Here is an 18,240-nt window from a genome sequence, read left to right as displayed (position 1 = left end):
GCGGTGACAGATAGATAGAAGCCTACCTGAGGAGATGACTTGGTTACTACCTCCATTAGGTGGCACTAAGGAGCTAGCCTTTTCTTACTGAATAAGAGCTAATTTGCATACCTTTTCCCAGGGAGCATTACTTCACCTATAAGTTTCCCTAAGTTATCTGGTGGTTTCCACAAGAAGTAACAGTAACTTTTATTTTACCCTAAAAAAAGACTCTGAGTCCACCCAAAAAGTATTCTGACTCTACCCTAAATGGACTGATGTCACCGAAAACAGACTTTGACTCTACCCAAAACTCTAACGCTATCCAAAATTGACCCAGCCTTGGACTGACCTCATAGACAATTGACTCTATCAGAAACTGACCCTTCCTTGCCCTCCTTAATGTCCACCCAAAGCTGTTTCTGAGTTCATACAAAACTGACTTTGATGCCACCCAAAACTGATCCCACCTGATTCTGACCGCACTTAAAATGTACCCACTTTTGACTCCACCCAGCGCACATTGGAAAGCTTCTAACTTTTTTCCATGGGTCTAGTCGCAGTACAATTGCTCCATCAGTAGGCTGAAGTGGCCTCTGATGGCATTAGTGCCAGACATTACCATTGGTGCCGAACAATGGCTGCCAACCAAAACTCATAGGGGTTGTATAACGGAGACAAATTTTTGGCAAATGGTTTTGGGTGATTTAAATAAATAAAAGAAGTGATCCTGCCCTAATGACCCTCCACTGTTCCCATTCCGATGATACCTGGGACCCCGCTCCGGTCTTTACTTTTCTGGTTACCATCATCTTCCCTCTCCTCTAACCCTGCGTTTCTTACACAGGAGGATGAGGGGCGGTGAGGTCGGAAAGAAACAGGAATCCCAACACTTCTAAGAAGCTTCACCATATGTAAAGGTCAGTGTACATCTTACAGAATAGAGGAGGCTTGTCCCTATAGGCTCCGGAGTGCTCATGTTATACCAGAGACAGGTCAATAGCTGTCATATTACGACAAAGTGTCCATGATAAGGGAAATAATTCACTGTCCTCGCTCCAGGGCACAGAGACTGATATTCAAGGGGCTCTGCAATTTCCTACCTGAAATTTAAAGCTTCATGATATTTTTTGAGAAAAGCTGGATGACTACAAACTTTTCCCTACTGTACCTCACAGCTCATGCAGGGCCCTCCCAAATGACAGCTCTGCCAACTTGTTAGGTTAGAAAATTCCACTTAAATGTATATATCTTTTTTTTTTTTTTTAGAAAGAAACAAAACACTGACCAGCACCTTCTAACATGATGAAGTAAGTGTGAACAGGTCTAAGCTGCTGTGACGGCAATACACAAACGTCAAAGACTGACCGTCACTTCCAAACAGAGACCAGGTGTGAACAGGTGAAAGCTAAGAGTAGACACCTCCATATATAAAAAAAAGTTGCTCAACAATTGGCCCATTTATGCGCTAAATATCTTCATTTTTTCCTACTTTCTAGAGCAGTAATGTAATTCCAATTTCATGTTTGCATGCTATAGCGTTACAGAGTGCTGCTTTATTTGTTAGTTATATATGGAGGTGGCTACTCTTAGTAAGCACCTGTACACACCTGTTCTGTTTGGAAGTCACAGTCAGTCTTTGATATTTGTATACATTGGCTGGATGACTGACCACTCCACCCATCAGCTTATGGTGGTTTTAATCACAGCAGGATCCTATCTACCCATTGTGACAAAGTCACTGGCAAAGTACTGGAGGGGAGATATGTAGCACTGAGATTGTTAGCTCCAGTAATTAAACAGGAAAAATGTTCCAGCACATGAAGGAATGAGGGGTTAATCAGCCATGTTTACTGCTAGGGTGATTAAACACCTGTAGAGAGGAAGGAGGTCAGAGGATAAATTCCCAGCCTTTGAGAGCATTTGGTGTGCGGTGGGTCCGGAGGTGGAAGCTCTGAGCTGTTTTGTCATGTGAAGGAAAGCTAAACCTTGGGTTATTTGTTCCTTAAGCGGGCAACAAGGACTGTGCCATACATTATGCTTTGTTTTTCCTGTTAGCAAAACAAACACGGCCTTCCGGGCCTAACGTTGCCGTGGTTAATGCAGTGCTCTTAATAAACCACAGAAGATTTAAAGAGACAGTGTTCCTGTGTACCTCTATGTGCTGTAAGGATGGAACAGCGGCCAAGCAAAATGGAGGAGCTGATCAAGCACCTGGTCCAAAGCCAACACCAGCAGCAGCTGCAGCAGCACCAGGTGGCCAGAGTGGTCATTGAAACGGCCCGAGGTACTGAGTCCCATGAGGTCGGTGTAGTCCCGGATTGGTTGCAACCAATTATCATAGCCTGGGTCTTTGTGTTGTTTTGGGACTTGTAGGGGAGGGGTGGAGACCTCAATTACTCTGGTAAGAATTATAAACCTATAAACGACTTGGAAGATTAGCGCCAGTATAATAAAACATGGAGTTTTTATTGACATATATTTAAAATACAACATAAAATACATAAAAAGTGGGAAGGAAACTAGAACAGAAAAGAACTACACAAGCCAGTTATAACATGATATATCCACCATCAGGGCCGGCGTCACCACCCGGCGCACCCGGGCAAGTGCCGGGGCCCTGGACAGAAAGGGGGGCCCACTCATCGGGGTTGCTTGCTAATCTATCGCTATGTGTCATGTGTGTGAGCGGCGCTGCGGTACTGCCCGCAGCGTCCTTGGTTACCGCCGGTCGGCAGATCCTCTTCTGAACAGCGGGGGGCCCGCACTCACCTCGGTTGCTATGTGAGCGCTGCCCGCCGTGTCCTGGGTTACCGCCGGCAGGCAGATGCATCCTTAGCTTCCTCTCTCCTCCGGCTATTGAGTGCTCAGCGCTGCAGACATCCAGCCAGATGGTGGCAGTGCTGTGCACCATCTATTCTTACTGCAGCTGCACTGCCTTCTGACTGGGTCCCTCCTCCGAGCTCGTGCTCCTCGGAAACCAAGAGCCAGCCACAGCCAGCACACACTGCCACCGACCGCAGGTCACTTTTTCTGTGCACGTCTTACTCTTATCAATGTCTTTCTATCTATAGATACATGATGTCACAGCGATAGTCACATGCATCATCATGTATCTATAATCTATAAATAGAAAGACATAACTTGACTATCTATATATATAATCGTCTTATCCCGTCTGTCTGTCTGTCCAGGAAATCCCGCGTTGCTGATTGGTCCGGCCGCGGCCAATCAGCGACGCGGGATTTCAGAAAAATATGGCGGCCGTTAGCGGCTTATCTGCCGGACGGAGGTCAGCGGCGATGTAGCAGGGAGATGACCGGCTCTAGACGCTCATCTCCCCGCTGCTGGCAGCACAAGTACCCCGACAGGCGGCGCCGCTGACCTCCATGCGGCTAACGTTGGGAGATCAGCAGCTTGGCCCGCTGATCTCCCGACAGCAAGTGTGAATGGAGGACCGGGGAGCGGCGCCGCCGGTCGGGATACTTCTGCTGCGATTTTGGCGCCAAATTTAAACAACGCTCTGCTGATTGGTTGCGGCCGCCAGCCGCGACCAATCAGCCAGCGATTTTGGCGCCAAATTCAAACACCGCTCTGCTAATTGGTCGCGGTCGCCGGCCGGCCGCGACCAATCAGCGATTTTGGCGCCAAATTTAAACAACGCTCTGCTGATTGGTCGTGGCCGCCAGCCGGCCGCGACCAATCAGCGAGATTGGCGCCAAATTTAAACAACACTCTGCTGATTGGTCGCGGCCACCTGCATATTCTAGAATACCCGATGCGTTAGAATCGGGCCACCATCTAGTACTATATATCTAAGTCACGTCAGCACAGCAGCACACACACTAGTACTAAGTACAGCACTGTCTGCAGTATCTTAAGAAATCCTGTCTGACGGTGTGGAATAGCAGAGAAGGAAGGGGCAGCAGGCAGGGCAGGGGTAGGCATGCCGCATGATGGTGCCTGGCTGCTCTGCAGCTGCTATAGGAGGGGACTGGAGGGCTATACTTAATGGTCTGACTCTGACCCACCATCACCAGCATCCCTACCCGTTCCATTCCTTCTCTGCCATTTCTCACAGACAGGGCTTCCTGTTTATACTGCAGTGTGCTGACAGGAGGAGCAATGGCAGTAATTCACCCAGTGACAGTCTCCACATAGTGGAAATGGAATGGCACCAGTGGGTCATGGTCAGAGCGTGCCAGAAGAAGGGACCGGCCAGTGCAGCCACACATAGATACGCACACGGCACACCATTAAGTATAGCCCTCCAGTCCCCTCCTAGGCATGCCTAGTCTGTCTGCTCTGTAGCTGCTATAGGAGGGGACTGGAGTGCTATACTTAATGGTGTGCCATGTGCGTATCTATGTGTGGCTGCTGCATGGGACATTATGTGGGGGGGGACAGCCTTCATGGGGCATTATGTGTGTGGGGAGGGGAACAGCCTTCATGGGGCATTATGTGTGTGGGGAGGGGAACAGCCTTCATGGGGCATTATGTGTGTGGGGAGGGGGACAGCCTTCATGGGGCATTATGTGTGTGGGGAGGGGAACAGCCTTCATGGGGCATTATGTGTGTGGGGAGGGGGACAGCCTGCATGGGGCATTATATGGGGGGGGAGTGACATCCTGCATGGGGCATTATGTGGGGAGGGAAGTGACATCCTGCATGGGGCATTGTGTGTGTCAGGGGGACAGCCTGCATGGGGCATTAGGTGAAGGGGGGCACAGCCTGCATGGAGCGCTATATGGGGGCCAGTATCCTGTATGGAGCGTTATATGAGGGCCAGTATTCTGTATGGAGTATTATATGGGGGCCAGTATTCTGCATGGAGCGTTATATGGGGCCCATAATACTGTATGGAGGACTATACTGTCCGGTCTGCACTGTGCGCTGCAAGGATTAACTGGTTTCTGAGCTTTTGTAGAATTTACTATAAATATCGCTCATGTAATGTAAGAAGTGAAATCTGTGGTATTGTACTATATATATACAGTACAGACCAAACGTTTGGACACATCTTCTCATTTAAAGATTTTTCTGTATTTTAATGACTTTGAAAATTGTACATTCACACTGAAGGCATCAAAACTATGAATTAACACATGTGGAATTATATACTTAACAAAAAAGTGTGAAACAACTGAAAATATGTCTTATATTCTAGGTTCTTCAAAGTAGCCACCTTTTGCTTTGATGACTGCTTTGCACACTCTTGGCATTCTCTTGATGAGCTGTATATGTATATATATATATATATATATATATATATATATATATATATATATATATATATATATATCCTTTCTCTGCGGTATTTGTGCATCATGAATCGTGGTATGTGTTAAAGGGGCCCACTGAGACTCTTTCGCCCAGGGTCCGCAAAAACCTGGAGCCTGCCCTGTCCACCATATAGAGAAAGTGCTCAAAATCACAAAAATCACTGAACCATAATTATGTTGGTTAAATATATCGAATTATAAGAATTGAGAAATGTATCAAAATCAAATCACATAGAGTGCCATTAGCTATAGTGCAAATCAGCTACCATTTAAATAAAGTGTACCATTTAAATATAAGATGTGCTTAATTATTAGGCAACTTCCTTTCCTTTGCCAAAATGGGTCAGAAGAGAGATTTGACGGCTCTGAAAAGTCCAAAATTGTGAGATGTCTTGCAGAGGGAGGCAGCAGTCTTGAAATTTCCAAACTTTTGAAGCGTGATCACCGAACAATCAAGCATTTCATGGCAAATAGCCAACAGGGTCGCAAGAAGCGTGTTGGCCAAAAAAGGCGCAAAATAACTGCCCATGAATTGAGGAAAATCAAGCGTGAAGCTGCCAAGATGCCATTCGCCACCAGTTTTGCCATATTTCAGAGCTGCAATGTTACTGGAGTAACAAAAAGCACAAGGTGTGTGATACTCAGGGACATGGCCAAGGTAAGGAAGGCTGAAAAATGACCACCTGTGAACAAGAAACATAAGATAAAACGTCAAGAATGGGTCAAGAAATATCTTAAGACTGATTTTTCAAAGGTTTTATGGACTGATGAAATGAGAGTGACTCTTGATGGGCCAGATGGATGGGTCAGAGGCTGGATCAGTAAAGGGCAGAGAGCTCCACTCCAACTCAGACGCCAGCAAGGTGGAGGTGGGGTACTGGTATGGGCTGGTATCATCACAGATGAACTTGTGGAACCTTTTCGGGTTGAGGATGGAGTGAAGCTCAACTCCCAGACCTACTGCCAGTTTCTGGAAGACAATTTCTTCAAGCAGTGGTACAGGAAGAAGTCGGTATCATTCAAGAAAAACATGATTTTCATGCAGGACAATGCTCCATCACATGCATTCAACTACTCCACAGCGTGGCTGGCCAGTAAAGGTCTAAAAGATGAAAAAATAATGACATGGCCCCCTTGTTCACCTGATCTGAACCCCATAGAGAACCTGTGGTCCATCATAAAATGTGAGATCTACAGGGAGGGAAAACAGTACACCTCTGGGAACAGTGTCTGGGAGGCTGTGGTGACTGCTGCACGCAATGTTCATCGAAAACAGATCAAGAAACTGACAGAATCTATGGATGGAGGCTGTTGAGTGTCATCATAAAGGAAGGTGGCTATATTCATCACTAATTATTTTTGTTTTTGTTTTTGCATGTCAGAAATGTTTATTTCTAAATTTTGTGCACTGATATTGGTTTACCTGGTGAAAATAAACAAGTGATATGGGATTATATTTGGTTTTTATTAAGTTGTCTAATAATTCTGCACAGTAATAGTTACCTGCACAAACAGATATCCTCCTAAGATAGCCAAATCTAAAAAAAAACACTCCAACTTCCAAAAATATTAAGCTTGGATATTTATGAGTCTTTTGGGTTGATTGAGAACATAGTTGTTGATCAATAATAAAATTAATCCTCTAATATACAACTTGCCTAATAATTCTGCATGCAGTGTAGTCTATATGGCAGTAATGCGGTGTATAAATATAGTCTATATGGCAGTAATGCAGTATATAAGTATAGTCTATATGGCAGTAATGCGGTATATAAGTATAGTCTATATGGCAGTAATGCGGTATATAAGTATAGTCTATATGGCAGTAATGCGGTGTATAAATATAGTCTATATGGCAGTAATACAGTATATAAGTATAGTCTATATGGCAGTAATGCGGTATATAAGTACAGTCTATATGGCAGTAATGCGGTATATAAGTACAGTCTATATGGCAGTAATGCGGTATATAAGTATAGTCTATATGGCAGTAATGCGGTATATAAGTATAGTCTATATGGCAGTAATGCGGTATATAAGTACAGTCTATATGGCAGTAATGCAGTATATAAGTATAGTCTATATGGCAGTAATGCGGTATATAAGTACAGTCTATATGGCAGTAATACAGTATATAAGTATAGTCTATATGGCAGTAATGCGGTATATAAGTACAGTCTATATGGCAGTAATGCGGTATATAAGTACAGTCTATATGGCAGTAATACAGTATATAAGTATAGTCTATATGGCAGTAATGCGGTATATAAGTACAGTCTATATGGCAGTAATGCGGTATATAAGTACAGTCTATATGGCAGTAATGCGGTATATAAGTACAGTCTATATGGCAGTAATGCAGTATATAAGTATAGTCTATATGGCAGTAATGCGGTATATAAGTATAGTCTATATGGCAGTAATGCAGTATATAAGTACAGTCTATATGGCAGTAATGCGGTATATAAGTACAGTCTATATGGCAGTAATGCGGTATATAAGTATAGTCTATATGGCAGTAATGCGGTATATAAGTATAGTCTATATGGCAGTAATGCGGTATATAAGTACAGTCTATATAGCAGTAATGCGGTATATAAGTACAGTCTATATGGCAGTAATGCGGTATATAAGTACAGTCTATATGGCAGTAATGCAGTATATAAATGCAGTCTATATGGCAGTAATGCAGTATATAAGTACAGTATATATGGCAGTAATGCGGTTTATAAGTACAGTCTATATGGCAGTAATGCGGTATATAAGTACAGTATATATGGGAGTAATGCGGTATATAAGTACAGTCTATATGGCAGTAATGCGGTATATAAGTATAGTCTATATGGCAGTAATGCAGTATATAAGTATAGTCTATATGGCAGTAATGCGGTATATAAGTACAGTCTATATGGCAGTAATGCAGTATATAAGTACAGTCTATATGGCAGTAATGCGGTATATAAGTACAGTCTATATGGCAGTAATGCGGTATATAAGTACAGTATATATGGCAGTAATGCCGTATAAAAGTACAGTCTATATGGCAGTAATGCAGTATATAAGTACAGTCTATATGGCAGTAATGCGGTATATAAGTACAGTATATATGGCAGTAATGCCGTATAAAAGTACAGTCTATATGGCAGTAATGCGGTATAAAAGGATTGTCTATATGGCAGTAATGCGGTACATAAGTACAATCTATATGGCAGCACTCTATACAAGTCACTAGTGCGACCACACTTAGAATACTGTGTACAGTTCTGGTCTCCGGTGTATAACAAAGACATAGCTGAACTTGAGCGGGTGCAGAGAAGAGCGACCAAGGTTATTACAAGACTGGGGGGTCTGCAATACCAAGACAGGTTATTACACTTGGGAGACAGTGACAGTGAAGGTGGGGAGAGTGGAACTAAAGGACCAAGGACTAATTGTCATAGAATCTAACCCTGGTGATACCAATCCGTATATGATACTTGGTACAAATATTGTTGGTAACTGTTTGGGAGAAGTGTTGTTTTTACTCCAACAGATGGCTGACACGGCCAAACCAGGGCAGAGGACGGTGCTCCAGAAAGAAATTTGAGCCCTCCTGTACCAGCAACAGGTAAAACTATCAGGTGATGAGATTGGTAATGTACGGGTGACAAACCCGATACCCATTGTGATTCCCCCAATGAGTGAAATGCTGATTTGGTGTAGAGCAGCAATAGGTCTCAGGGGACAGAACTACCAGGCAGTAGTGGAGCCCATTAGCTCAGAGCACAGACCTACACTCCTAACTGCTAGAGGGGTAGTTGATGTACGCAATGGGAGGGTACCCATACGTCTCCTAAATTGTGAGGAAGTTAAATTGCCAAGATACGCCACTGTTGCTGTGGCGCCCCTGAGGGTTCGACCGCCACAGGGATGCTGCACCTCTTTAATGGGGTGTAGTGTTCCTCCTTTGAGGTAAGAACAGTGCGATGGTCAGGACCCTCCCTCCACATCCAACACCACACTTCTCCCACCAGAGGAGGCTAGTAGGCACCAGGTGCTGCTCCTACTGGAAGTTGGGAGACTGGGGAACCAAGAGATAGGGTAACCAATTAGTGGGTGAGGGTGGAGGATTCACATTTTAATGACACTTTAAATTTCATATTTAATACACAGCCATTTTGGTTCTGGGTTCTTTGATCGTGATCTCCCTCCCTGAGGGTGGATCCTGTGTGGACCTGCAGAGGATGGAGACACGGCCCTCGTACTCCGGCCTTGGGTCGAGGGGCAGGTTGCAGATAATGTATGTCTCAGCCCGGTCAAGGACCATGACCAAGAAGGCCCGGAGCTTAGGAGTGTGGCTCCACCGCAAATGGATCCCCGGGGGGATGCAGACGGAGCGGTATACGCCACCTGTCCTCGCCAACATGATCTATTCAGAGGGATTCCGGCTGCTAGAGGGGTACCGGCCCCCGACACCTGACCTTGCTACTCTATGTCCTGGTCAGGGAAGCCCGGTAGGCCCTAAGGATCCCACCGGGTAACGGAAGGAGCGGAGCTGCTACCCGTACCCTTTTTCTGAGTGAAGTTCAGAGGGAGACCCGGCCTATCTACACACACACAGACAGGAAAGGACCCGGTCTGAAGTCTAGGAACACTCTGGTACGGGGTCCTGATTGAACACTGGACTTACTCGGAGGTTGTCGGACCCCCCCTGTCTCTGGTGGCCGCAGAACTCCGCGAGGAGCAGGGAGAAGCCTTTCAACTGCAATCTCCACTGTGAGTAAAAACCCTGGAAGTTAACCCCTATGGCCTCGGGACTCTTTATTCTGCATTACACCGCACTACGCAGCACCAGACCTCCTATACTACAACCCCCTCCATCCTGTCTCTCTGCCCTGAGGCCCTGCTCCGCCTGTGGGGAGTAGTACCAATGACGGCTGTCATAACATCCTGCCTCAGCGGACTGCAGCAGCGCTGGTGGCCTTCACCAGGTGCCACAGGTGGCGTAGTCGCGATCAGCCACTCAACCCGGATAAGCCCGTACCATCCTTTTTAATGTGACTGCCCTGGGCACGGAGCGGGTCCGGGCCACGGCTGCACCCCATCGACAACATAGGACCCGGCTCCGAGTCCCCCATCTCCCAGGGTAGGGCTTCCAGCGTCACACATTGCCAGATTGTATACTGTGAATAATGTTGCCATACACACAGTGGAATCCTTGACCCCACCAGATACAGTGGAGGACAATGACTCCGAAGCTCAGCTGGAGGATTGGTGTCAACAGCTCCATGCTGGGACTGACGCCACCCCTGTCCATCAGAAACACTGTATTTACAGAGTGTTTCAGGAATATGAACAAGTGTTTAGTAAGCACCCACTTGATTTTGGAAGGGTTAATGGGGTACAACACCACATACCCACCGGTAACCATCCACCCATTAAGGAGCGTTACAGACCCATACCACCAGCACATTACCAAAAAGCCAAGGAAATGTTGCATGACATGAAAACGGCAGGGGTATTAAGGGATAGCTGTAGCCCCTGGGCAGCTCCCCTGGTCCTGGTCAGAAAGAAGGACAGTAGCATGAGGATGTGTGTCGATTATAAACAAATTAATCGAATAACACATAAAGATGCAGACCCTTTGCCCCATATAGAGGAATCCCTGGCTGCACTAAAATCTGCCAATTACTTCTCTACATTGGATCTCACTAGCAGGTACTGGCAAGTCTCTGTTGCTGAGGAAGACCGGGAGAAGACAGCCTTCACCATCCCGATGGGATTATGCGAGTTCAACAGTATGCCGTTTGGGCTCTGCAACGCCCCCGGGACGTTCCAGAGGCTGATGGAGTGTTGCTTAGGACACCGGAACTTTGAGACAGTGCTGCTGTACCTGGATGACGTTATCGTGTACTCGAGGATGTATGAAGACCATCTGAAGCACCTGGCGGAGGTATTTGAAGCATTGTCCCGGTATGGGATGAAACTAAAACCTTCCAAGTGCCACCTGCTCAAACAGAAGGTTCAGTACCTGGGACACGTAGTCAGCTCAGAGGGAGTAGCACCAGACTCAGAGAAGGTCACTGCCATCCAGAAGTGGCCTGAACCGAGAAACATCAAGGAAGTACGTCAGTTTCTGGGACTGGTCGGGTACTACAGGAGGTTCATAAAGGATTACACCAAAAAGGCAGCACCTTTACAAGATCTCCTGGTAGGACAGTCCAAGAGAGGTAAAAGTCCCCCATTCCAGTGGGGGTAAGGAACAGGCTGAATCCTTTGCAGTAATGAAGGAAGTCCTAACTGGTGAAGAAATCCTGGCTTACCCTGACTACAGCCAGCCTTTCCTGTTGTACACTGACGCCAGCAACGAGGGACTGAGAGCTGTGTTGTCCCTGAAGCAAAACGGCAGAGAAAAGGTAATTGCGTATGCCAGTAGGAAGCTTCGCCCTACTGAGAGGAACCCGGAGAATTACAGTTCCTTCAAGCTGGAGTTCCTGGCCTTGGTCTGGGCTATCACTGAAAGATTGAAGCATTACCTAGTCTCAACTAAATTCACAGCCTTTACCGACAATAATCCCTTGACACACCTGGAGACAACCAGGTTGGGAGCCATGGAACAGCATTGGGTGTCCAGACTGTCGAATTATTAGTTCACAATCAAGTACGGGGCAGATAAGAAGAATACCAATGCTGATGCCTTGTCAAGAATGCCCCACCAGATGAAGTGCATGATCTCAAAGAAATTGAACTACCTGCTTTCCACAGAAATGGAATGGTCCACGAGCAACACGCCTCCAGAAGATGTCATGGTAGGACGCCAAACCCTCTACCTCATCACAGCTGGAAGGAGACCCAGGACAGTGACCCGGTTGTCAGCCTCATCAAAAGACTGATAACCCAAGAAGGTTCTCACCTGGAGAAGGATGCTCCCCCACAAGCCAAGCACCTGTGGAATGAGAGAAGCCGGCTGTTCATCTACAGAGAGAAGCTGTGCAGAAGGTATGTCAACCTCAAGACCCATGAAGTGGTGTGGTAGATTGTTGTACCCAGGACAGATATCCAGATGGTGTTAGAGGCCTACCACGATCAAGCAGGTCACTTTGGCTGGAAGAAGCTGGAAACCCTGCTGAAGGACTGGTTCTATTGGGTTGGAATGCGGAGCTCCATAGAAAGGTGGTGCCAGAATTGTGGGCCCTGTAGCCTCAGAAGGAAAGACTACGGCAGCCAGAAAGTACCCTTGCAGTCCACCAAAACAACCCAACCCCTGGAGATTGTCGCTCTGGATCACGTCAAACTGTCACCCAGCAGATCAGGCTACTCCTATGCCCTGACCATGGTGGATCACTTTTCCCGGATCCTGGTGGTAGCCCCTGTCAAGGACCTGACAGCAGAAACTGCAGAAAGAACATTCCAAGCCTACTTCTGCAGATCACATGGATATCCGGAAAAGGTGCTCACAGATCAAGGCCCTGCTTTCGAAGCTGACCTATTCAAGGAATTCTGCCACCTGTATGGATGCAAGAAGATCCGGACTACGCCATATCATCCGCAAACCAACGGTATGTGCGAGAAAATGAACAACATCGTTATAGAACTGTTGAAAACCCTACCTTTGGAAGAAAGGAACCAGTGGCCAGAAAAGCTACCTGACCTAGTGGACCTGTATAACCACATACCCGTGAGTTCTACTAATTGTGCCCCAGCGTACCTTATGAGAGCAAGACCTGGAAAATTGCCCATGGACCTGGAGCTCGGAGTGGTAGAACCTGCTGCAGATACGTCCACTGAAGACTGGGACACAAGTTGGCAAGAGCAGTACAGGAAGGTACAGGCCTGTGTCGAAGACAGCCTAAACAAGGTGAGGGAAAGACCGGAAGAGCAGTATAACAAACATGCACCAGCAGAACCCTTGGCACCTGGAGAGATAGTGCTAAAGCGGAAAAGAAGAGGTCACAAGCTCGATGACCAGTGGGAAAGAGAGCCCTACACTGTGCTAAACTCCAGATTTGACAACAGTAAAACTTGCCTGATTAGTAAGGATGGAGGTAAGACAACCGCAACAGTCTCAAGAGACCACTTGAAGGTGTGCCCAGGTCTACTGAAGACAACGGAGGAAGAAGTACCTCCTATAGCACCGGAAGAACCCAAGGAAGATGTGCTTCACACAGTTCTAGGTGATTTCCCTGCGGACTGGCCTCAACTTGATGGAGCAGTTATTATACCAGTAATACACTTCTATCAACCACAAGAAGAACCTGTGAGCGCCCTAGAGGAACCTGCTCAGGAACAGGAAGAGTCCCCAGTCAGAGGAGGATCACCCGTTGAAGCAGAGCCTGAAGGCCCAGTTATCCGTGCACTTGCCAGTCCCATAGAGAGATTGAGGCAGTTTTTTAATCTACCAGCACGTACACCTGATAGGTTAGCAGACAGTGCATGCACAGACACCAGTATCACCCCAGTTCTACGAAGGTCCACACGCAGCACACAAGGCCAAATCCCTGCCAGGTTTAGGGATTAAAATACAAAATGCCTAAAGTATAAATAGTTACCCAGTTGGGTATTGCCTATTGTTTATTGTGTAAACCGAAATTAATGTGTGCCTGTAGTTACCCGTCAGGGTATAGAGACTTGTAGGCTGAGGACTGTGAGCAGCCAAAAACTGTCCTTGTAAATAGTTGCACTCATCAAAAGTGCCCCCTTATTTGACCACTGAACAAAAACCCTTTTTACATGGCCGAAGACGTGGTCCAACACCTGGATCACTTATGCCCTGCAGCCATGCCCAGGGCCTACGTTGAGGATTTTCAAGCGGGTCCCTCATGTTACTCATTTTACGCTTTCTTCGGTGAAATGGACACCGGGTTACGGGACTTACTGTAACTTTATTATTGTTATTGCTGTAACCTGTTACAAAATGCTTCAGTCCAGGAGTACTGAATTGTACTAGGGGGCAATGTGGCACCCAGCTGTTCACAGGTACCATAGGACCCAAAAGGGTGCATGGATGGACTTCTCCACAAGAGGCCCTCATTACATGTAGACACCTCCACCCTTCCACCTCATACCACCAGAGGGAGTTGAGGGGGCAGAGGAGCATCATAGGCTCACCCCAAGACACAAACCGGACACCGGGTCCGCGCCTACAGGGTCCTCTATACCCAGTAGGGACTACCGGCTTACCAGGAGGCTTCCAGACCCCTGGTCATCCTGAAGCTTCCAGAAATAACCGGACTAGGAACCACGAAGGCCCCAGCGTCCAGGGATAGTGGTTGCCAAAGAAAGGTCCTACTACCAAGCAGTCAGGTGAGAGAGCAACAAAACACAGAAGCTAGGCCAAGTTTCAGGCTGGTTAGAAGCTTAGAGAGAGGGAGACACGGATCAGGAGGCCTTATACCCGCTCACTGGGGAGAAGTCCTGAAGTGCACCCTTCCTAGCAAGTACCCTGGACCATACCTGCCGTTACACCAGTAAAGGTACTGAGGCGAATCCCCTGTGTGAGTGTCCATCATTCCCCCTGACCTGGCCATCTCTCACCTGTATCCCTTCCATCTACACTGCCCCGGGGCTCGCTCCGCCCGTGGGGAGCAGAAACATCCCAGCTGCCATCCCATCACCCCTGGAGGTCTGCAGCTGCAGCGGTAACCGTTACCGGAAGCCACAGGTGGCATCCCGAAACAAACTTTACACTAAAGAACCGCCCCTTTTTTTCAAGAGAGACCCCAGAGTACTGGCCCGGGATCCGACTGCCGTGACATCCTAAGCAAGTTAAAAGGCCCGAGTACCGAGTCCCCTATATCCCCCTGGGTGACACAGATTCTTTACTGTAAGAGCAGTGAGACTATGGAACTCTCTGCCACATGATGTTGTAATGAGTGATTCACTACTAACATTTAAGAAGGGCCTGGATGCCTTTCTTGAAAAGTATAATATTACAGGTTATATATACTAGATTTCTTGATAGGGCGTTGATCCAGGGAACTAGTCTGATTGCCGTATGTGGAATCAGGAAGGAATTTTTTTCCCCAATGTGGTACTTAGTGTTTGCCACATGTTTTTTTTTTTGCCTTCCTCTGGATCAACATGTTAGGCTATGGGTTGAACTAGATGGACTTAGCCTTCCTTCAACCTTAAAAACTATGTTACTATGTTATATGAACTTGTTGCACCAGATTGATGCAGGCTTACAGAAAGGCTACCAGCCAGATGAGATCGTTGAGGGGGTGGTGAAAACGATCAGCCCAGGACTGAACCTCCGTAGTGTGCTAGAAATGAAGATTCAATTGACCTTGCCACAGCTGAAGATGATTTTAAAAGGGCACTATAAAGAAGAGAGTACTTCAGAATAGTTCCACCGACTCATTAACCTCTCACAGAAAAATATTGAATCACTCCAAAGTTTCGTGTTCAGAGCAATTGAACTGAAGGATAGACCGTTGTTTGCTTCCAGAGATGTAGAAGCGGAGGAGAAGTTTGATGCTGGACTAGTCCAGAAGAATTTCTTGAGATCATTGGGAACGGGGTTAATCAGCAATGACATCAAGTTGCAGCTGAAACAGTACCTAGAAGAACCTGGCATTCTGGACGAAGTCCAGTCTAAAAGGTAAAAACATGTGTTTATTATTCTTTTTGGAAGTGTAAGGAAGGCCCTGTCTCAGCCGGAGCTGGCACCATCTTCAGATGAAGACATCTCACTTAGGAGAATGGCCATAAACTCAGAATTAGCCAGAATCGGAGCCAGAGAGATCTTCAGTCACCGCCCCTCAAGCTGTACCCAAATGTCTCCAAAGTGGCACATGCTATGGAGAGGAGGACCCGCTCCTCTATGCTGAGGGCTGTGATCACAGCCACAGCGATCATCTTGTATCTATTCATTCAGTGCCAGCTATGATCGGGGAGATATCAGGATGCAGACACATGCAAATGAAGCGCGGGCCGGAGATGTTTCTATTTCGGGGGCTGTCGCTTCTCGCCTCGCTCTGTTCCCTTCTCTCCCTGCCATTCTCTTCTTCTCCTTCCATCTGTCTTCCCCTCTGTTCTCTGATTGTTTGCCACCGAAATCCTGATCATTATTATCTCCCTGCATGTCATTATAATACCATTATAGGGTGAGTTGCTGCTGAGCCCGGGTATCTAAGCTTGCATGTGCGATAACAGCTACCATATCTAAGCCTGACAATATGCGATGTTCACTGCGGAAACTTGGTATCTAAACCTTTCATGTGATACTGGCTCCTTTATATAAGCCTGTCATATGTGATACTGGCTGCTGAACCTGGTATCTAAGCCTGTCATATGTGGGGAACTAGTGTCAGACCAGTGAGGTACCAGTGTGGATGAGAGTAGTGGATGTACAGTATATCCGCAGCTATGAGAGTGACCAGACCGCTGGGGAAACAGAGTGGGTGAAAATGATGGCCCTATATCCGCACCTATGAGAATGACCATATCAATAGGGAACCAGCATGGGTGAGAGTGGTGGACATAAACCAGGGATGTCAAACTCAAACACGCAAAGGGCCAAAATTAAAAACTTGAACAAAGTCGCAGGCCAACCAGTATACAATATAATGGGCCCCACAAAGTCCTCCATACAGAATAATGGACCCCACATAGTCCTCCATACAGAATAATGGACCCCACATAGTCCTCCATACAGAATAATGGGCCCCACATAGTCCTCCATACATAGTAATGCCCCCCACATAGTCCCCCATATAGTATAATGGGCCCCACAAAGTCCTCCATACAGAATAATGGCCCCACATAGTCCTCCATACAGTATAATGGCTCCACATAGTCCTCCATACAGAATAATGGACCCCACATAGTCCTCCATACAGAATAATAGGCCCCACATAGTCCTCCATACATAGTAATGCCCCCCACATAGTCCCCCATATAGTATAATGGGCCCCACAAAGTCCTCCATACAAAATAATGGCCCCACATAGCCTCCATACAGAATAATGCCCCCCCCCCCACATAATCCTCCATACAGAATAATGGGCCCCACATAGTCCTCCATACTGAATAATGCCCCCCCCCCCCACACACACACACACAGACACACATAATCCTCCATACAGAATAATGGGCCATACAGAATAATGGGCCCCACATAATCCTCCATACAGAATAATGAGCCCCATAGTCCTCCATACAGAATAATGGCCCCACATTGTCCTCCATACAGAATAATGGCCCCACATAGCCCTCCATACAGAACAATGGCCCCACATAGTCCTCCATACAGAATAATGGGCCCCACATAGCCTCCATACAGAATAATGCCCCCCACATAATCCTCCATACAGAATAATGCCCCCCCCACATAATCCTCCATAAAGAATAATGGGCCCCACATAGTCCTCCATACAGAATAATGGCCCCACATAGTCCTCCATACTGAATAATGCCCCCCCCCCACACACACACAGAGACACACATAATCCTCCATACAGAATAATGGGCCATACAGAATAATGGGCCCCACATAATCCTCCATACAGAATAATGGGCCCCACATAGTCCTCCATACAGAATAATGGGCCCCACATAGCCTCCATACAGAATAATGCCCCCCCACATAATCCTCCATACAGAATAATGCCCCCCCCCCACATAATCCTCCATAAAGAATAATGGGCCCCACATAGTCCTCCATACAGAATAATGGCCCCACATAGTCCTCTATACTGAATAATGCCCCCCCCCACACACACACACACACACACATAATCCTCCATACAGAATAATGGGCCCCACATAGTCCTCCATACAGAATAATGGCCCCACATAGTCCTCCATACAGAATAATGGGCCCCACATAATCCTCCATACAGAATAATGGGCCATACAGAATAATGTGCACCACATAATCCTCCATACAGAATAATGGGCCATACAGAATAATGGGCCCCACATAGTCCTCCACACAGTATAATGGGCCCCACATAGTCCTCCATACAGCATAATGGGCCCCACATACTCCTCCATACAG

The 18,240-nt window shown here is 46.8% G+C and overlaps 1 long non-coding RNA gene across 1 annotated transcript; it reads left to right on the top strand.

Annotated features, from left to right (window-relative positions):
* The first annotated feature begins 870 nt into the window (after positions 1 to 870).
* Positions 871 to 6,116, top strand: LOC141152965 (uncharacterized). Its single transcript, XR_012247205.1, has 3 exons — positions 871 to 899; positions 1,249 to 1,289; positions 5,577 to 6,116. It is a non-coding gene; the product is annotated as an uncharacterized lncRNA (long non-coding RNA).
* The last annotated feature ends 12,124 nt before the right edge of the window (positions 6,117 to 18,240 follow it).

This window comes from Phyllobates terribilis, unplaced genomic scaffold (genome assembly GCF_046119375.1).
Source record: "Phyllobates terribilis strain yellow unplaced genomic scaffold, ASM4611937v1 Scaffold_7__3_contigs__length_470593459, whole genome shotgun sequence".
Lineage (NCBI taxonomy): Eukaryota > Metazoa > Chordata > Amphibia > Anura > Dendrobatidae > Phyllobates > Phyllobates terribilis.
The sequence above is the reverse complement of the archived record's forward strand: the minus strand, read 5'-3'. Positions and strand labels throughout refer to the sequence as shown.